This window comes from Haemaphysalis longicornis, unplaced genomic scaffold (assembly GCF_048455015.1).
Source record: "Haemaphysalis longicornis isolate Haplotype H1 unplaced genomic scaffold, Haemaphysalis longicornis Haplotype H1 scaffold_5, whole genome shotgun sequence".
In the NCBI taxonomy this organism is placed as follows: Eukaryota; Metazoa; Arthropoda; class Arachnida; order Ixodida; family Ixodidae; genus Haemaphysalis; species Haemaphysalis longicornis.
The window spans coordinates 45,882,087-45,903,956 of record NW_027526385.1 but is presented as its reverse complement, the minus strand read 5'-3'; the positions used below and the strand labels follow the sequence as shown (position 1 = coordinate 45,903,956).

The 21,870-nt window shown below is 46.4% G+C and overlaps 1 protein-coding gene across 2 annotated transcripts in view; it reads left to right on the top strand.

The window, feature by feature from the left end:
• LOC144138170 (ras-related protein Rab-37-like) overlaps nt 1-21,870 on the top strand; it is a 167,465-nt gene that overhangs the window by 12,045 nt on the left and 133,550 nt on the right. The window lies entirely within an intron of this gene.

The following is a 21,870-nucleotide window of genomic DNA, read 5'->3' as shown; positions in this document are numbered from 1 at the left end:
TTCGGAACTGGTCAGCCGGTGGCGGGAGTCAGTGTGTCGGACGTTTCACAGCGTATGGAAACTTCGCGTGAGTGCCTCGATCATCGAGGCCGCCGCATTTAGCCTGATTAGTTTTCGGTTGCCTTCGCAGAGCCAATTTGCGCGCTATTGTTAACTTGTCTCGGAGCAAACACGAAGGTGATCGGACACCTCCGGCTGCTACATTTTATCGCAGGAAGCATATCGTGTCGATGCAAAAAAGGAGGTAATGAGGAATAAGTGAATAGCTTCTGAAACAGCAAACCACTAGTGCAGAAGCTGTCAGGATCGTGCCCCGCGGTAAACAGGCTGTGTCTAGCGTACATGCACGAAAAGAACGCATTCCTCAGCAGCCATGTTCATTGAAAAATGACCATGAGCCAAGGTGAAGGTGGATTACAAAGCTTCCAAGCACATTGTGACAGAATTTAGGGGAAACGTTGAGCGAATTTTATTTCTCTTGAGCGCTGACGGCGGACATCGCCAAGGAAGACAGCCATTTTCTGCTGAGCATTCAAGATAAAGTTGGCTTTGCCGCAATGCGTTTCTGCACACGCACAACAAGAATGCACGGAACACTGACCTAAGTCCGTTCCACACTCGGATCACATCATCCTGTACGCTAAGTATAGCATCAATGAAAGAAATGTTTTCTCGACGCGCGTTGAGGGCGTGTGCCGCCCAGACCGAAACTCAAGTTCCCGAGATCCTTTCAGGAGGAAAGCGAATATTGTTTGTTTATTTGTTTAGGATTATGATTGATTTATTTGCTGTTTGTACATCGCAGGGCCGACGATAAAAGCTGCATAGAAGCAGCTTGACAAGCCCGTCAGGTCAGCCCAATTCTAACGCTAAGCAGCAGACGGCAATATGCATGCTGTACAGTTTCTACAGCAATCAACACAAAACGCAGTAAAGTACTATCGCAATTTATTGCAGTAACAAAAATATGCAAAGGAAAAAGAAATATATGCGCGCTAACAACTAAACAAAGAAACGATATGTCATTATAAAAATTTGAGAGCGCTACACGAAAAACATGTTTTTGCTGAAAAAAGAAACGACGACGATGGACCACATACTGAAACCAACTTTCTGTATATAAAATACAAATATACTGTCAGCCCACAAGGATGCACTGGTAAATACTGGTGCCCTACAATCTACAAAGATTCACTGGTACCCACTGTAGCTTATGTGTTCTGTAACTGCGCGTTTATCAGCGGAACCGAGGCGTTTGAAATACAGTCGATCCCGCTTATACCGAACACATCGGGAAACTCAAATCAGTTCGCTATAAATCCGCTATCCGCTTTATCAGGGCACTAAATCTACGTATACAAACGGTAACAGGAAACGAAGATTTGCTTCGCTATAGCCGCTAGTTCGTTAAAACCGGGTTCGCTATAAGTGGGCTATGCTGTATAAAGTCACACACACTGGGAAGTTCGCTTTCCATGGCGCCTCGTGCTTCAAAACCCGTGGGTCCTCGGGAGTTTTCGTTGACGGACAATCAAAATACACGGAACCCTAGCCAGACAAGCTTCGCTTAAAAAAAAAGATCATTCGCTGAGGCAGTGAACATAACAGACCGAATCTCGCCGCATCATTTTGAAGCGAACGCTTTTTCCGCGTGACCTCGGGAATTTCGTTCTGACAGAACACTGAACAAGCTGCCTCTCGCTGCGAGGTCAACGAGACAGCTGCGAATTCACCGCGCTTGTTTTGCCGCAACACAGCTGAAGTCGTCAGTTTCAAACGCTCCAGAAGCGCGTCTACGGTTGCGCGCGAAAAGCGTACGCCGTAAAATTTTATTTCCCGCTCAATGTGCAAAGATGCCCAAATGTTCCTATGTAGCGTCGCGGAAGATATGTAGGCATGGGTACACCGCCGCCAGGCGGATATCATGATTGAACTAAGGGCGCATCTCTCAAGGGCTTGTAATAAAATGGTACTTTTAAAAGAGATATTTAGCTTATTCAATACTCCGTGTTGGAACCAAGCAGAGTTTGCAGGGTGACGCTTTAGGAGTGCCCTGTAAAATGCAAGCCGAGAAAACCGATGTGATCCCATTCTCTAGGAAGATTGGGTTGGGCGTAAAACTGGCTGCCCTCGGCTATTCTGGACCTTTTCTTGGAGAGGAACTATGCATACTTCCTCGACTATGCCTGATTACAACAAAACTGAAATGCAAGCCGTAGGGGCTGGTGTGGATATGATTTTCAGTAGGCGGGTAGCGTTACTATTATTCGTATTTTTTCGTCTCTCATTTTTATTTCAAAAACTCCCGGGCCATCTCCACTAACGTGAAACCTGAGGAGGGGCGGAGCATGCAGTGTATAAGTGTATCCTTGATGCCTTGGCGTTTTTGCCAACGGAGATGAAACCGTTGGGTGGTAGAGAGCTTCGCTGTAAACGTCTCTTGTCTTTGAAGCACGAAGCGTTCTAGCGCGAGGCATAAGCGAGTTTTCCGGTGTTTTAGCACTGGGACTCATGAGACGGACGGCGATTACGACGACGACGACATGAGACGCCAACAGCCCCAGCCCGTAGGGGGCTTCGCTCCTAAAATTAACGGGCAGGATCTGGTGGTTCTGGGAATTATTGCTGACGTGTCTAACAGCAGAGTAGTATTCATCGAGGCAAAAAGAAGCGAAAAGTCATTATAAAGTATAGTGGCATAAAGGTATATTTTATAATTTAATTTCTAATAAAATATACTATAAAGATGTATAGCAATATAAAGAAACGCTTACAAAATCTATCGTGAACGTCGCCCGTAGGAGCTCACAGCACTATCGCTAAATGTGAGCACCGTGAAGGGTTGCGTTGATTATAAAAAACAGCGAGATCTAACGTCAGAACGGGTAATAACCCAGTCACGCAGTTCACTGGGACCGGACTAAAAGCTTACCGTGTACCTATTTTCCATCAATATCGTACGGACAAAGGCCGGATAGCAAATTACAGAAAGAACGCAAAAAAAAAAAAAAAAAATCATCCAGCTGAAGCCACACTGCCGGGCTATGTTCTACGAGCCTGCACAAACATATCTGGCGGAATCGTTCCAAAGCTGCAGAAAAAGTCAACGCAGTGACACAGTACCAGCTTCCTCACGAAATTTTCCTGGGTGTTTGGTATGTTTCGTATGTTTTGGTAGGCTTCGTATGTTTTGGTCAAAGCCTGTGGCATATTTTTTTCTGCCTCCTCCTCTAATTTCGGCACTTGCATTGAACCCTATTTAATTGGCCATTTCTTTGCACTGCTACTTCAAACTTCATTCCGTCACCACGCCTTGTTTATTCGCCCGGAATATTCCGTAAATAACAACCGTATCATCTGCTCCGACCACTGCTTCTGATGGCTTCGGCATTGCTTCATTCATGAAGACGCTTTCGGTGTGTGCGCACATTTTACGCACGACTGCTTCTTTGTATCTGCGTCACTCAGCGGCATCCGGCCACTTCGACCACATCACCCGGCCTGTTTTGTGTGCTTTAGTTTATTCTCTGTGGGTTTTCGCTTATATTTTCCCTATTTTAACAGTCATTGTCATCCGCACATTCTATAAGGCTGTGTTTCATAGGGAAAATAAAAGAATCTTTTAGGGGCGAAGCCCCTTACAGAATATAGAAAACAGCGCTAAAACGGGACAAAAGAACGTGACAAGACTGGGCGCTGTTCTTTTGTCCCGTTTTAGCGCTGTTTTTCTATATTCAGTTATGTACAGTCGGGGACTTAATTTTGCAGACCACGCGAGCGCGTGGCAAAAGCCACCGATGCGCGCTCTGGAGGCCCGGCGCCTGTTGTCGAGACCGCCGCGGCGCGCATGCGCGTCCTGTTTTACTCGCAGGCACGCCGATTTTCTCGCTTCCTGCAGGGGTGCTGCAACGGTCACTCAAGCACCGCATAGCGACGCCTTTGTAGCATTCCTTCTTCCAGATGTCACATTTGGGGCCTGACGTGACGATTGCGAGTGCTTTGGCGCAAGTGCGGCTCGCGTGCTGATAAACACTTGCGCGTGATGTTTTATTTGTTCGTTTTGTGCTTTATCGTTTATAGACGATGAGACTAGCGGCTTGCGAACGGCGTCCCCGAATGAATCTCGTACGAAGCACAGCCTCACGGTACCGCGCTACGGACGACGAAATGCCAGCTATATGAATAGCGAACCTTTATTCACCTTGTTTATTGTGTAATTTGGCCGTTGAACAAATATTCCAGCTCGATCTCCGCTGCCTATGAAGTAGGCGATTTGCAAGTTTGATTAAAGAAATCCTCTGTTTTATTTTAATGTCTACTTCCTTACTTAAAAATGATTGTAAGGCATACGCATATATATTGTCTGTTCGTTCGGCGCGTCGGCATTATTCAAAATGGCACCTCGGGTTCCCGTCGAAGAACGCCATAACCTTATTCGTTACTTTTCGCCGTAATATTAATGGCTACTTAGGGCCTTTCGAATGTGTTGTCAATAATGAACGGGTGTTTAAGCACTGAAAAACAATCAGTTTGTCCTCCTGCTTTCTTGCTGACCTAGTCCTTCCGCTCCGCTGGGCATCTGAAAGGTGGCTTTTTTCTGATGGAGGCGAACAGAGAAAATGCTCAATTGTGTTCGGGATTTCGGCGCATGTTACACATGACAGGTAATCAAAATTAATCCGGAGCTTTCAACTACGATGCGCCTTATCGGCTTTGTAGCATCGGAGCGTTAAAACCTAATAATCAATCAATGGAAGCCGACCTTGAAGAATTGCTCCGGCCTTGAAGCAATTCATCCCCGTAGGAATGAATTCCTCGGCTAACAGCATCTCTTGGCCTATTAGTAAGCCGGCAAAGGTCCCTTTGAAAAACAGCTTCTTAAAAGTAGCGAATAATTTTACGGCATTCAATGTGAGCCCGAGGGGCATTTTTTACAGATGCAACGGGCAGAGCAAACAGACAATTTATGTGAGTACGTATTTCTATCATTTTTAAGTAATGAAGTAGTAAGCAAAAACATCGAAATAATTTTTTTCATCAAACTTGCAAATCGCCTACTTTATGGGCAGCGGAGAGCGAGCTGGAATATTTGTTCAGTGGCCAAATTACACAATAAACAAGGTGAATAAAGGTTCGCTATTCATATAGCTAGCATTTCGTCATCGGTAGCGCGGTACCGTGAGACGGTGCTTCGTACGCGCTTCATTCGGGGACGCCGTTCGCAAGCCGCCTGTCTCATCGTCTATAAACGATAAAGCACAAAATAAACAAATAAAACATGACGCGCAAGTGTTTATCAGGACGCGAGCAGCACTTGCGCCAAAGTCCTCGCAATCGTCACGTTAGGCCCCAAATGTGCCATCGGGAAGAAAGGAATGCTACAAAGGCGTCGCTATGCGGTGCTTGAGTGACCGTTGCAGCACCCCTGCAGGAAGCGAGAAAATCGGCGTGCCTGCGAGTAAAATAGGACGCGCATGCGCGCCGCGGCGGTCTCGACAACAGGCGCCGGGCCTCCAGAGCGCGCATCGGTGGCTTTTGCCACGCGCTCGCGTGGTCTGCAAAATTAAGTCCCCCACTGTACCAACAAGCCCGCACCAACACACTTTTTCAGCCCCTTACAGGCTGGGGCTGTTGGCGTCTCCTGTCATCGTCGTCGTAACCGTCGTTCGTCTCATGTTGCCACGGTACTAAAACACCGAGAAACTCGTTTACACCTCTCACTAGAACGTAACACTTGCTAAAAAACGCCGCACGCTACGGATACATATGTCAGATACGTGGAGACGGCTGAGTACGCCAACAGAGACAGCTATGCCATCGTAGTGGTGGACAACGAAGGGAAAACAAGAACAGCAGCCAGCGTGAACTGTAAAAAGGCTGAAGAAGCCGAAGAAATAGCCATTGCCTTGGCCCTTGCTGATCAAGGCTGCAGGACAATCGTCAGTGACTCAAGACAAGCAGTCAAGAACTATGCCAAAGGAAGGCTCAGCCCTAAGGCCATCAACATCCTAGACACGACAAAAAAAAAAAACGAAACATTAGAATCAAGTGGATACCCGCTCACACCGCAAAAGTATGGGAGGAAAACACAAACCACAACGAAACGGTAAATGCTCGGGCGCGAGAGCTAACGGACCGCGCCCAAGAGGAATCCCGGAGCTGTGGTACATCAACGAAGACAGAATGACAGGATACGATGAAATCACCAAACTGTACAGACTGGCAAGGAGGGAACTGCCACAACCACACAAGAGTTTGAATAGGAGACAGGCTGTCCTGTTCAGACAGCTACAAACAAGAACTCTGCTGAACCCAGCACTACTACACAAGGTGTACCCGGACGCGTACCCAGACGACAAATGCAAGGTGTGCCGTGACGAAAGAGCCACCATGGAACACATTCTGTGAGATTGCAAAAAGCATCCGGATGAAGCACGAAGACGGATGTTCCCGCCGTCGCTCGAATGGGCGACGCGGACAGAAGACCAAGAAACGCAACTCAAGGCCATCCAGCGGGTCATCGAGGCGCTAGTCAGGCAGGGACTCGGCGAGCCTGAAAAGGCGAGTCGAGACACTTGCAGGCGCGACAAGAAGACGACGTAGGCCGCGTCTAAAGCGCGCGCTTTACTGCAGGTCAAATGAACGTTTTTCCAATCCAACCAATCCAATCTGGGACACTCGTATAGGCCTCGGGCTGGAGCGCTTCGTAACGCGTCCTAAAAAACAACGGGACACTCGTTTACGCCTCGCCCTAGAGAGCTTCGTGCTTCAAATACAAAAGACTTTTACAGCAAAGCTGTATACGTCTACCCCCCAACGGTTTCATCTCCGTGGGCAACAATGCCAAGGCGCCAAGAATACCCTTATACACTGCCATGCTTCGCCCCTCCCCAGGTTGCACGTTAACCCGGGACTTTCTTTTTTTTTTTTTGCTCCGTTACCTGTGTGTCCATTTAGAACAATATATCGGCCCTCGAGAACATTCTTACAGATTAGAGCATAGTCCACCAGTGCCGTACTCTTATTTACAGGGGAAAAGAAAAAACTTGACTCTACGCTTACACGCTTTTCCGAACATTTTTTCTTCTTTTTACTCCGTAGCACGAACGCACTAACGCACACACAGTCCGAGTTGCAATTTGCCTTCCCCAGTTTCCTTTTAGGCTCTTATTCCATCGATCGTGAAACTACATTCTCACCGTCTCTCGGGGCTTCATACAAACTTTACGAACACGTGTTGATCGCACGGAGTTGTCCGTCAATTAATCAGCGCAATATTGCCGCGCCGTCCTCTATTTACTGAGCTTGAATGCTGAGTGCAGTCCTGGGTTACAGAGCCGCAGGCAGGCTACACAGATTTCTACAACGCCGAAGTGTTTCGGGGAATCTCGTCACCCGTTTATGTAGAGGGGGGGGAGGGGCGAGTCGGAACTTGACAGCATAACTAATCACTGCTTTGACAAAAACCCGATAATGACGCAATTTCTGCACGGTCTTCTTTCCTCCGCGTCCTCCCGTACTTTCTGAAAGGCAGCACTGCGAGGATGGGATAATTCATGCATGCACGGGCGCCTGTATAGCAAATCTGCAATGCATGCGGCTTGCTTCATCTGCCGTCCCATGCGGGAGGACCCGGCTGTACACAGATAGCTGAAGAGGCCGCCTGCGTAGTCGTCGAGTTAATTTCGAGTCAAGTTCGGTAGTTTGCGGTGATTTATTCGTAGAAGTTTTTGAAAAGCCTCATTTTGGGACAGGCGCGTGTGGTTTGATTCGGCTTTTTTTTTTTTTTAATGGGCGATGTATTGAAACCCACATTGCATGGCGCGTTTTTCTTTACCTTTGCGAATTCGCTGGAGGGAACGTCCGCACTTCTACGTTGTGGAAGAACTTTTTACTTTCCGTATTTCGGAAACACGTTGCTTGGACACGTAATTACGTTTGTCATGGGTGAAGACTTTGGTGGTTCCGAAATAAAAAAGAAAAAAAAAGAAACCTCTTACCTTTAGGATAATTTATTTAAGCCTGAAGGTGACGGTTCGGCTGTTTTACGCCACGGCTGCGGCAGCAGTTGATTGTTAGAGGAGGAATTGCTAAAAGCATGAAAACAGGTATCAGCTCCTCGTACACTTTCCCGCACTATATTTCGTGACACCACTGATATCGAAGAGAGAAGCACGGGATTGGTGGTACTTGTCGGACGGTCGAAAATAATAAAGAAAGCGTGCCTGTTTTTCCACATTTTCTCTCTTTTCTATCATTTCATTGTAAAATAATTTTTATACGCGCGCAATAAAAGCGAAGAATCACTTTCCCATATGCTCATGTTGCAATTCTTGACTGACGGATTTTCTTTGTGTAAGAAGCGAGTCCTACCCGGCGGGCATTTTTTCTCCACTTTTTTCTTTCTTTCCAAATTCTTTAGCTGTTTCAATGACCTACTACATCCTACATCCTCCCCTTTGCTTTCCGAGGTTTTTGACTGCCAACTTTTATTTCTGTCTTATATATATATATATATATATAATATATATATATATATATATATATATATATATATATATATATATATATATATATATATATATATATATATATATATATATATATATATATATATATATATATATATATATATATATATATAGAAAATAAGGGTTGGCAGTCAAGAAAACCTCGGAAAGCAAAGGGGAGGTTGTGGTGGGTCATAGAAAGAGATGAAGAATTTTTTGAGTCGAAAAGAAAGTGGTGAAAAAATGCCCGCCAGGTGAGTTCGGATATATATATATATATATATATATATATATATATATATATATATATATATGAGGTGAGGTAACGATAAGTATTTGGGGATGGTCGCCAGATAGAGGTACAGTCGAACCTCTTTATAATGAAGCAGAATCGGGACGGCGATTTAGTTAGTTATAATTCATAATCGTTGTAGCAGTAGATCTCAAAATTGGTTTTTACCAATCGGTAATCTGGTTCCCCCCAAAAATTCCTTGATACAAAAATGCATTATTTTAATCTTCGAACCTACAAAAAACGAGGTAACCGTTATCTTTCTCCTTGTGGCATTTCACGCTTGATGAACCAGCACATGAAGCGGGAAATTACAACGGAACAAAGTTCATTTGACAAGACAGGCCCGCGTTCCTATTTTTTCGAGGAAGGTTGTGATCTTCGTCCGGTGGCTATTCACAGCACTGAGAAGGACGAAGTCTTCCACAGGGTCCACGAACAAAGGGGCCTCAGTTTCTGATTCTGCAGTTTCGGGCGCCGGGAGTTTGTCTCCCAAATAGCTTCTCAGATTTTTTTTTTTCGTTATATCCGATAGCGCACTGTCGTTATCAAAAAGAATAAGTATCATTCAAATGAAGCGTGACCAACCAAGGTTGGTATTTAGTTCGCTATAGCGGACAACTCGCTATATCAATGTTCGTTATAACGAGCTTCAGCTGTACGTGCATACGTAGAGCGCACCATCATTAGCCCCCGTCGCACAGGAAGCAGTCGCGACTGCGACGAAGCTAACTGGATAACTGCCACAGTCCCACTGGAGCGGAAACGAATCCGAGTGCGCCCGAAAGGAGCAAGCAAGAAAAGAACAAGGGCGAAGACTCGGAGCCCGCAAGACCAAAGAGAAGAAAAGAAAGAAAAAAAAAAAAAAGAAAGACACGGGAAGCCCATGCAGCATCGCAGGCTGCGACACTCGAGGTATATACGCTGGCAAAGAACACGACAGAGAACAGTGCGCGCGCCCAAGCCACTTCCGCTGGCTGCCGGAACTGTCTCGCCCAGAGGCGGTGCGACGTAGCTAACAAGCGAGCAAGGAAAGGAAAAAAAAAAAAGAGAGAGAGAGACAGAAAGAAGACACAAATTTTCTTTTATTTACTGTTTAGCGTACGTTCAGGTGTACGATAATAGAACCGCACATATTCGTTGCGGAGATGTTTTGAGCTGTTTTTGTTTGAGGCAGGTGAGTCCATCTGCAATAACCGTGAAGGCCCTACGACATTTGGCGCGCTTTCGCAAAGCAGGTCGTGTGCTCTCACGCTATTACGGTCGAAGCCCCTTAGGGGCTGGGGCTGTTGGCGCCTCCTGTCGTCGTCGTCGTCGTAATCGTCGTTCGTCTCATGTAGTAACGGTGCTAAAACACAGGGAAACTCGTTCACGCCTCGCGCTAGAACGTAACGCGTACTAAAAAAAAAAAAAAAAAAAACACCGGGACACTCGCTTACGTCTCGCGCTAGAGACTTCGTGCTTCAAAGACAAGAGACTTTTACAGCAAAGCTGCATACCTGCACCCCCCCCCCCCAAACGGTTTCATCTCCGTGGACAAAAAACGCCAAGGCGCCTTCATGCTTCGCCAGTCACCAGGTTTCACGTTACCGGAGAATTACCGGGATTTTTATATTTTTAGATTTATCCAACAAACACCTGTGTCTGTATGGTCCACCTACGTCTTATGTGACAGTAGCGCTAAAGCGGTTCTTTATAAAGAAGATAAATAAAGGAATATGCATTGGTGGCTTTTGTCGGGCTGGCGGTAAATACACTGCCGAAAAACATCGGCAAATAAAATATCAGTCATTACCTATACCGCGGGCACCCAAGTAAAAGCTAGCGCCACAAATACGAGTTCAGACGGACGTCATAATACCGTTGTCAATTAGAATGAAAAGTTGGGCTAGTTGGGAACGTTCATGACTTATTCAAAAGGCCCCGAAACAATGGACCTGAACGACACGAGGAGAACGCAGTAAACGACTTACTAGAATGCTTCGTGTTTTTTAGTACTTTTTTTTCTGGGGGGAGGGGGACTTTTTTCGATTTTGGAGTGCGATTGTTAACGGAAGCGCTCAATGGTTGCAAATTCGCCCACTCTTCGTTTAAATGTGCATTCATTTGCCCGGCTTTAAATGCGACGTTATGACAAATACCGCACTGTGACAAAAGAGGGCGCCCGATTCAGTTTCATCAATCACGTCGCTTGGGCGAATGCACTGGGCGCCCGCGCAGCCGCTACGGTTATTAATCCCGGTACCAAGATGTTACCGAAAGGTCGATCGAAAAATTCGCTTAGATTCGAATATTCGCGTTACGGAATTTCGAACCTTCAGCAAGAAGATTAGAAATTCGTAATTTCGAATTTCGAAATTATGCGATTTCGGATATCGAAATTTCCTGACGCGAATACTCGAATCAAGCGCGCGGCTGCCGAGGCGAAATTCATCTGTCTCAGGTTAAATGGGAGTGGCAAGGACAGAGGCAAAAACGGTATATGATTTGATCAGCATGGCCACAGCAGCGAGATGTGTGCTGAAAGGCGAAGCAGTTCAAAGCCGATGGAGGCATCGTTGGCTGTTTGCCGATTCCAGGCGCGGTTGTTATCGACCACGAAAATAGTCGTGTTGGTAAGTCAGGTCGAATGGGACGTTGATAGATCAGCGGTAGCAATTGCAGGGAACGACTAATGGAGCTAGCAAGCAAGGTCAGTACGAGTCCAAGCCTAATCTTCCATCTGGCTGCAATAGCTCATGTACGGTATCACTCCGCTGAAGCGACGGACCCGGATGTCAACGGGCGCGCGCGTGTTGAAAGGAGATTGCTATGAATGCATGATATATCGCCTGCCTTTTCTCACGTAGTTTGTTTGCCGCCGCTTCTGTAGTTTATAAGCATATTCAGTCCAAAAAAATTACGGAAACGGCTCGTGCCATGTTCAAAATATTCCCAGTAATGCACTACTTGCGGCGCGCGGAGTGACATCCGGCTGCAGTGATGAGGCACAGCGGCAACTTCCGTTGCCGCTGTGCCTTAGGCGCGCATGGAAAAACAACTAACGAAGCAGTTCAGGGAGATATGGGATGGGCGTCGTTTGAAGTTAGAGAAGCTAAGAGTAAAATATGCTTTGAGATGAGGTTGAGGGCAATGGATCAACGAAGGTGGGCAGCTAAGGTTTTTAGGTACCTATACTTGAAAAGCGTGGACACGCAGTGCTTAAGAAGACTAGAAGGCTAACGATGAAATACGGAAAGAACAGTGGAGAATCCAAAACAGCCAAGGTAACCAAAAAAGAGGCAAGACAGATTGAAACGAATAAATGGAGGGAAAAAATGGAAGCTAAAACGTCATTAGAGATGTACATGGCTGAGAAGATGAACATCAGAAGGGAAAATTTCTACGATAATTCCCAGGGCAGTGCTTTTCTTTTTGAGGCTAGAGCAGGTTGCCTGCGAACTAAGAGTTTTGTGAGGAAGTATTCACAAAATGATGGGGTATGTGTGGTCTGCGGAAAAGAAACAGAAACTATGCGGCACATCGTGTTAGAATGTGAGGGTATCCATCCAAATCTACATGAAGGGAATATTGGGCTTCCGGAAGCCCTAGGATTTAAGGGTATCAGAGAGGAAGTTAACTTCAAGGCTGTCGAGGGGACGAAAAGAAGATTAGAATGCTGGTGGACGAAAAGCAGAGAGGGGAATATTGCCTAGGACAGTTACCACCTGTAACAGGGAAGAAAAAAAAAGTATTTCGTGTCTAATAAGCTTTAGTGCCTGCCCTAAGCAGCGCTAGTATTATACCAAGAGTGTAAAACATGGTTATATTAGTCCTTTTTGGTAAGATGACATGTCATCACCCCGCTTCAAAGGGGAAACCAATAGGAATCATCATCATCATCATCATCGTTGCTGTGCTTAAGTTGTGCCCCTGTATAGGCGCCATGAGCTTTAGGAGCTACCACGTTTAAACGGCAGAGTAGCTTTTTGGAGGGCCTTCACGCCTAGTTGCGCCAATGAGGAGTAAATAACTGTGCCTGCGCCTGGTGCAGACAGGAGGGCAATGTGACCTTCAAACCGAGGTGGGTGGGTGAAGCAAGGGGAGATAGCGGGGAGGAAACGGAACTGAAAGAACGCTGTCGGTCTATCAGTATCTGTCTAACCGTTAATGAACGGAATAGAGGTCGTCAACCCAAACCTGTCATACAACCAGATAATTGCTGATAGCATCGCATTGACGCATTGACAGCCGTCTGGGATGGGTCCTGCTTGATTCTTAAATTCCTTTACTTGCGCAGTTGTTTGTATGAATTCTTATAACGCTTCCGTTTTTCTTCCTTTACTTGTTGTCCTATACTCATTCACATTATCTTGTAATATAGCAAACCGGGCTCTATGCCTTTTTAACCTCTCGGCCTTTCCGTTCGTTTTTTTCCTCCTCCTCCTTGTTAGGGACGCATACCGGAGCTCGTAAAAAAATAACGAATAAACAACCGCAAGTGTCGCGGTGCGCTTTTATTCGATTATCGCTCACATTTGTCGCAAATACGTGATTTCAGGCGAATCGCTTTTCTCTCAGAATTCTGTTTCAAATTACCGTCGCGAAATTGCGGCGTTCAAGAATGCAGGGCTAAAAACGCTAAGGCGTGCGTGGGAGCGAATGGAACTTTTTTTCCCCGGCACGCCTCTTTATGCGACACCCAGATGAATGAAGACTGCGCAACGGCGACGTCGACCAACACCACCGAGACGAGAATGCCTCCGAACGTTTTCACATCACACAGGACCAAGTTCTATTCGTCATATTAGACGAGCGACCGAAATCGTCGCTAGCGTAAAACACATCTCGCCAGTGATTAGGCGAGGACTGGAAAACTTGAAACCGCGAAACGAGACATGACTGATACCTGGGGCGTGTGACCTCGGCACGCGTGGTGCTGTCGGAACCTGCATTCGACGCAGATGGCGTCAGAGCAAACGCAGCGCTGTCATACGCGGCGAGTACGCGCACGTTTGCTCCGTTCATCCATAAAGCACGCACATAAACAGCGTCGCGCGCAGCCAATCACAACGCAAGGTTCACCCCCATTCCCTCCCTGCCCTCGTATCACCTGTTTCCAAGTGCCCTTTTAGTGAGCGCTAATTATCTCGTGGCGCGAAATTTAAAGCGATCTTTGCGCGGGAAACACGAAATTTCTCCCTTCGACGCCCCTGGGAAGCGATACTCCGTTCCAAGATGGGTACACGCCCGCCACTTCCGATACACCATAGAGCGGGAAGCAAGTGGGCTGGTTGGTACAGGTTAAAGACGTTGAAAACTACGCGAATAAACGGGACGCAGAGTATAACACACACACACACACACACACACACACACACACACACACACACACACACACACACACACACACACACACACACACACACACACACACACACACACACACACACACACACACACACACACACACACACACACGCACACACACACGCACACACACACACACACGCACACGCACACACACACGCACACACACACACACACGCACGCACACGCACACACACACAGACACACACGCACACGCACACGCACGCACGCACGCACGCACACACACGGCGCAGTGTGTGCGAGTTTGTTCTACTCTGCGTCCAGTTTATTCGCGCTGTTTTCCACGTTTTTAACTTCCGATACGATGCAAAACTGCAATGAAACGTATTGATATGATGCTCCTTGCCCCTAAACCGACCGAAGAAGTATCAACCGCGAAGAATGCGTAGAACTCAGGTAACAGAGCATTTCACGGTGAAAAAAAAAAAAAAGAAGATATCACGGGTCTTGAAAAAAAAAAAAAAAGAAGTAGCATTCCTAGGGTTTTAATCTCAGGCTGGTAGCTCGAAAACCCGCGGTTCTGCACCTAGCTACTGAAACCGAACAACGTCGTTCCTTATGCAGTTATTAAAAAAAACAAAAAAAAAAACAGTCTTTTTTGAAAGAAAGTTCAGAGAAGCGCGAAGCTTTCTCAGATCAAAACTGCGTCAAAAGTGCATAAAAATGTTGTGTTGTGTAATGTAGTTCTGTTCATGCCACCAGGTGGCGCACAATGCTAAGGTGGCCAATTTCCAGCATCATCATCAGCAACCGCAGGCCCGGTTATAAATATCGTGTAACAAGAATAAATGTTCTCTTTTCCGTGGGTACGAGGTAGCGTCTGCATCTCTCTGCCACGTATAGTGACTCGGTGGGCGGCGGATACAACAAAAACCTTCACTAAAAGTGTGTCCAATAAATAATTGTTAAACCTTCAAAGACCCTAATCGCAAACGAAGAGCGAACCCATGCGACGATTTTTCGCGCGCAAAGTAAACGCATCTACGAACGATCTAAATGTACACCCATACGTAGTTTCTGATATATATATATATATATATATATATATATATATATATATATATATATATATATATATATATATATATATATATCTGGTATAAAGGTACTCCTTCTTCATGATGGATGCGTGTGTTGTCTTATCTAGAACCGTTCCTTTTTCTCGATTTCCAAGTAGCCGTTTTGACACAATGGACCAATAAGCCCGGTTTCACGCACGCGCCTTCGTGGGTCCAGAGATCTTACCATAGCTTTCTGGTCGACAAACCGGTCTATGGGGAGATGCATTAGTTCTTTTGACAGAACACCATCTATCCCACTGCGAAAGCTTTCGCTTTAAAATAGCGTTCAGAGTGAACAAGTAGATGGCGCTGGGTGCCTACAGGCAGCGCCTTGCTTGTATCTATCTCCGAATGGAACTTCGCCACTGGGAAAGGGGGATGGGGGTCAAATACATACCTCGGTGGAACGGGAAGGGTTTCGGTTCATGAGCCCGTTTAATAAAGTATAGAGGGCACCCTCGTTAAATTTTAGGGACATCGCTTTATTCGAGGAGAGAGAGAGAGAGAGAGAGAGAGAGAGAGAGAGAGAGAGAGAGAGAGAGAGAGAGAGAGAGAGAGAGAGAGAGAGAGAGAGAGAGAGAGAGAGAGAGAGAGAGAGATTTTTATTTCTCCAGCAGAGGCTGATGTGTGGGCGTCGCCCCTTGGAAGGCGTCCCTAGTCCGGGATGCCTTGACTTCGGCTGGCCGCCCGTGCTCGGGTCACCAACTTAAGCTGGATATCCGGGTCCGGGCTGGCCAGGGGAGCCCTCCACTGCTCGAAGGTTGGGTTGGAAAGGGGGGGCAAGTCTGGAGTTCGTTGGCACTCCCACAGTATATGGTAGAGGGTGCCAGGCTGGGGACAGTGAGCACAGAGGGAAGAGTGTTGGGTGGGGAAGATGAGGTGGAGGCGGGTGGGATGTGGATAGGTATTCGTTTGGAGCCGCCGCCAAGTTGTAGCGTCCTCTCTGGAGAGGCGCCAGTGTGGTGGTGGGAGACGACGGCGAGTTTGCCGGTAATGCGCGAGAATCTCCGTGTAGCCACTGAGTGGGTGAGATAAGGGTGTCCGATAGAGCAGGGTAAGCTTGTCACTTAATTTTTTCCGCACGGTCGCATATAAAGGGCACTCAAGCAGGACATGATGCACATCTTCAGTTTGGTCTCCACAAGCACAGGAGGTGTCATCAGCAAATCGAATACGGTAAAGGAATTTCTTGGTGTAGGCCACGTCAAAACGAAGGCGATGCAACAACGTGTCGACCGAACGACCGAGATGAGACGCGCAAATTTCATTTTATTCGAAGTGTTTCATGGTCAAAACTCAGTGCAGGGACAGCGAATAATTCCCGCTTTTAGCGAATAACTGCTTATAACGAAGTCAGTTTTCTGTTCCAAGGACTTAGCTATAGCGAGGGTTTACAGTAGGGGGTTTTCAGAATGTATCGTATTCGAGCTATAAATTTTAATATTCGTGCATACTTAATCGAAGGATCTGTGCATTTGTGGAACCCTTCATTGATTGTGTATTTATACTAGCGAGCAAATATACCCACGCGGTGTTTGTTGCTATCTGGAGTCGCTGGGTAAACAGATTCCTTGCAGGGCACAAAATCACAGCGCGCTCTTCTAGCAGGGATCTCAAGCAAGGCCGTCTATATTGCATTGCATGCAGGTGCGCAAAGGCTGACTACAATACATCTCTTAAAATAAAAAGAAAGAAGCAGAGAAAGCCTCTTGATTTACAATATATTCACTCGCCACGAATAATTCGGGGCAATTTATACAGTCGGAACAATGATAACGCTTCACAGGAATACGCAAAAAAAAAAACGAAATAGAAGGGATAGATGATTTAAGTTATTCCACTGATACGTTTGTTTCCTCTGCCTCCGTTTTCCTCCTTCTCCTCCTCGCTTTATTCCTTCCCTTTGCATTGTTCTCGCGCTGCCGAAAAAAAGGCGCTTTCGTGACAACCGAACATATGTTGGGCGGCTGCTCGCGAATGCACGCAAACCCACGCTTGCGGTATATAGGAACGACGTAACGGGGCATGGCAGAAGCAACAACCCATAGATCAGAAGACCCCGTTAACGTATCCCCGTAGCTACTGTTCTAGCTATTAGCTTGATCGTGATGATGATGACGATTGATGATGATGTTCCTTGGTGAATGGCCTATGCCGAGCCAGGAGATTGGCCAGCCATCAGTGGTTGGAAATTAAGATTATATGACACTTTATAAAGATAATTTAGAACGAGTGGAAATCACCTAGAATGCAAAATTGAAGCTGGCTTGTTACTTCTTTTTTTCTTCTTCGTTCTTCTTTCCTGTCCTTTCCTTTTTTTCCTTTGTTCCTCTTTTCTGTTCGTTCTGTCTCTTCTTTTTTCGTCTTTTCCCTTCTATATATCTTATTCTTTCCTCTTTCTTCTTCTCTATTTCCTCCTTTTATCTGTTTTATCTGGCTTTTTTTATTCTGTATTTTGATTCGGCGAATTCGATCGAACCAAATTCGACCACAGCCTCTTGGTCATGCCTTTCTTATCGGCTTATGTCGTACGGAAACGCCCGGGGATTTTCTTCGCGCAGGTGTAGCGAGTCCGGTCGCAAGTGAAAGAAATGAAAGCAAAGGAAAGAAGAATCGGCCAATCGGTCAGAGAGGTTCGCAGCTGGCCCGTGGCGTGTTCACTGGGCGTCGCGGAGGCGAGCGCGCTAACCTCGTATGCGCGAGTTTCCGAGCCGAAGGAACAATAAAGGCCGCAAGCGGCTTCGTGACAGACGCGACAGCTTGTCGAGGACAACACTTCGGAGATGCCAAGGGCTGAGGTCGTCGACCTTTCCCGTTACAGCATCGTCATTGTTCAGTCGTCACTGATTACTACCGATGGTTGTTTGAGAAGTACGTATCATAATAATAAAATAGTAGGGGTACAAGATAAAATTACGAAACGATGCACGTAACGAAGTAGCGAGAAGAAAAAAATATGGCCCGTGCGCTACCTTCAGACGGAAAACCAGTGACTATCGGTGGATAACTATATCCGTCGACTTGCTACACTGACCGGATAAAGACACGTACACTTACGTGTCTTAGAAGTAACTTGGAATTAATTGTCATCTTATTTATTTATTTATTTATTTATACAGTACTGCCGGTCTTGGAACAAGAACTTAGGCAGTCCTCATAGAATTTGATTTTTATTGAACTTGTTTCTCATATAAATTCTTGCGCTGAGGACAGAAATCCTCATATAAATTGTATCGGGATAGTTTTGACAAAACAAGAGTTACAGCCGTTTTCTGTAACCATACTCCCTCCGTGTACAGACGGCCTCGAGTTGACAGCAGACGGGAATTCTGTAACGTTTGCGACTTCGCTGTGAACTAACTACTTATGACAGCTAACTGGAGCTGCGCGTAATCAGTATGATTTTTTATTGATACCATGTACTATGCTGAGAGCTACACAGCATTTCACACTATACTCGGTGACAACTTAAGAACGGCACCGGAAGTTGCCGCTGTGCCTTATCACCGTAGCCGGATGTTTCTCCGCACGGCACAAGTAGGGCGTTACTGGGAATATTTTGAACATTGCGTGAGCCGTTCCCGTAATTTTTTGGACTTAATATACTTACAAACGACTCCAGAGACAACAAACAGACTGCGTGAGACAAGGCAGACGATATCACGCATTCATAGCAAACCCCTTTCAAAACGCGCGCGCACTGACATCACGGGTCCGGCGCTTTGGCGGAGTGATACACTACATGAGGTGGTGCCGTTCTTGAGTTGTAACCGAGTATAGTCCTGGCGAGAGCGCGTGCAATTCTTTTTCGACGCGACCCGATAGACACATGCAATATTTTGTATGAAACCTAGCCCAAGCCAGCCAAGGCGTGAAAACATTTCTACTGCTTGATAATTAAATAAAAAAGGGTCATCATCATCCTCATCCTCATCATCATCATCATCATCATCATCATCATCATATTCATCATCAATAGCCTACTCAGGTCCACTGCAGGCCTTTCCCATCGACTTCCAACCACTCCTGTCCTGCGCTGCTCGAGTCCGCACTTTACCCCCGATTTTCTTTTATTTCATCCCTCTATAGGAATGACCCATCTTTTGGTATCCACTCTGTTACCCTCATTGTCAACCGGTTGTCCGTTCGTCTCACTACGTGGCGAGCCCAAGTCCATTTCTTTTTCTTTATTTCAACTATGATATCGTCTTGTTATTTACTTGAACTACGACATCATCTACTCTAGTGTGTTCTCTGGTCTAGGAAGCTCGTTTCCTGTCTCTTAGTGTTGCTCATATGTCATTCTTCGTTCCATGATCCGCTGAGCCGACCTTAATTCTCTCCTCAGTTGTTTAGTAACGTGCCAAGTGTCCCGTCATGTTAGGTATATATATATATGCATTCTCGCCTGGCATTCCGGTGGCCAGGGGTGCGATTCCCGTACCCAAATTTGCCCAATTTTCTTTTCAACTCAATTACGTTACTTCGTTTACAGGAGCTCTCCCGAGAAATTTGGCGTCGTTCGCCCGTTACAAATTAGCCCTAACCAGTAGCTGGTAAAGGTGGTAGTCTCTAAACTCGCATGCAGACAAGGGTTACAAATTCTTGTTAATTTACCCAGCAATGCTTCCTGCGGGAATCTAAGGTCAAGGGAGAAAGACCTTCGTGCAGATACTGCAGCTGCTTTGTGGGTGGCAATCTTTATTGGCGGCTCTTCTAAGAAGGATTAAGCAGCTCGAGCGAGCCGCCCGCGTGATGATCGGCACCGATGATGATCAGCATCGACGATGATGATGATGTCATCGGTGCATCAGCGATTATGAAACGTAAAGTTTTCATAATTCCAGGTTTGGGAAAGCTCGTAGACAGATTTTAAAGCAAAAGTAAAACAAAAAAAAATGAAACAGCAAGGAAGCCACCATTGCAGTGTTACCATGTCAGCCGCAGTCTGGCCTCGAGCAATGTCGGAATATTTTATTTTGCCGTGAAGAAGCCGCGGAGAACGAATCCCGCGCCAAAAGCATACAGCTCGCCAAGGAAACTAAGCTCTCGGAATGAATGAACGAAATTGAATCGCGGTCTTCTGAGTTGTAATTCTTGCCGAAGTTGCTTGTGCGCTGGGCGCACAAGTAAATTGCGTCTGCTCAAAAAAGGACCTCAGGATAAAAGAAACGTGCGGTACAGAGGATTAGCCGAACCTTTCATGGACGCGTATAGCTCAGCCCGAGGGGCTAACTCGTTTTTTCAGCGAGCGTACACACACACACAGTTCCGACATGGATGGACTTTTAATGCAGCTCCTTGGAATCACGCGGACATTTGTATTTTTTTTTCCTTACACTGTCCAACCGTCTAGTACGGAGACCCAATTTAGTTCGCACATTCCCCCCCTCCCCCTCCCATCCGTCGTTTATTTTGCGCGCAATCGTCATTATTTCTCCGTTCCGTATACTATAAGTTCCCGCCGGTTTCCGTTTACATTTCAGCTCGCGGATTTCTCTCAGCGTCGTCTTTTTTCTCCGACTAAGGCGTACGCTTCGAAATCCACGTCCTAATTTTGTTTTTGTCTTGCTCTTAGGCTTCCGATTTCCCTTTTTGCTCTCGGCTTCAGAGTAGCTGTGTAGTTTGTCTTGGGAGGCGTAATAACCCGAGCTTGGAAAGAGGAACCGCCGCGGCGACATCAAAGCGAGGCGGCGGTTGCGGCCAGAGTGAAGGGTGCGCGCCTTACTCCCCCCTTTTTTTTTATTTAGGTTGGTTTTGAATTTCCCGCCTCGTAATGCGCGCTTCCGTTCGGCGTTTTCATTTCTTCGAGGAAGGAAACAGAAGCCGTCCGTCCCGAGATGTGTTGCTGGCGGCCGAATCGGGTTTCCGCGCTGTCGCTTTCGCTACTCGTTATCGGAAACTTTTTCGCCCCAACATTCCTCAAAAAAAAAAAAAAAATCTGTAGCCGGAAAAATCAAATAAGAGCGACACTGTGCGGGGGAGCAAGGAACAACAACACGGAACACGGCACGCCCACAAAACACAGCGCTGCGGACTGTGTGTCGTGTGGTTGCGCAAGCCCTTTGCTGCGGGGCAGAGTTTCGAGAAGAGGAAATGTTTGGGCGTGTTGGCTCAAAGTCGCACAGAAAATAAGCGCACTAACAACAGAGGACGAAGCGAGAACTTTTGATGCTTTCGGGCTTTCTTCAATGAGTTCTTTCAATGAGTTCTTTCGTTTGTTTTTCAAAGTTGACGTGAGAGATTGGCAACTCCACTGCGACGCTTTCAATGGTTCGAGTAGCCAATACGTCTGACATAAAACGTGCAAACAGAAAAATAATTCCGGAGCATCTCCACTAACGTGAAACCGGTGAGGAGCGAAGCATGCAGTGTATAAGCGTATTCTTGGCGCCTTGGCGTTTTTGCCAACTGAGATGAAACCGTTGGGGAGTACAGGTATACAGCTTTGCTGTAAAAGTCACTTGTTTTCGAAGCACGAAGCTCTGTAGCGCGAGGCGTAAACGAGTGTCCCGGTGTTTTTTTTTAGTACACGTTACGTTCTAGCGCGATACGTAAACGAGTTTCCCGGTGTTTTAGTATCGTGACTACATGAGACGGACGACGATGACGACGACGACGACATGAAACGCTAATA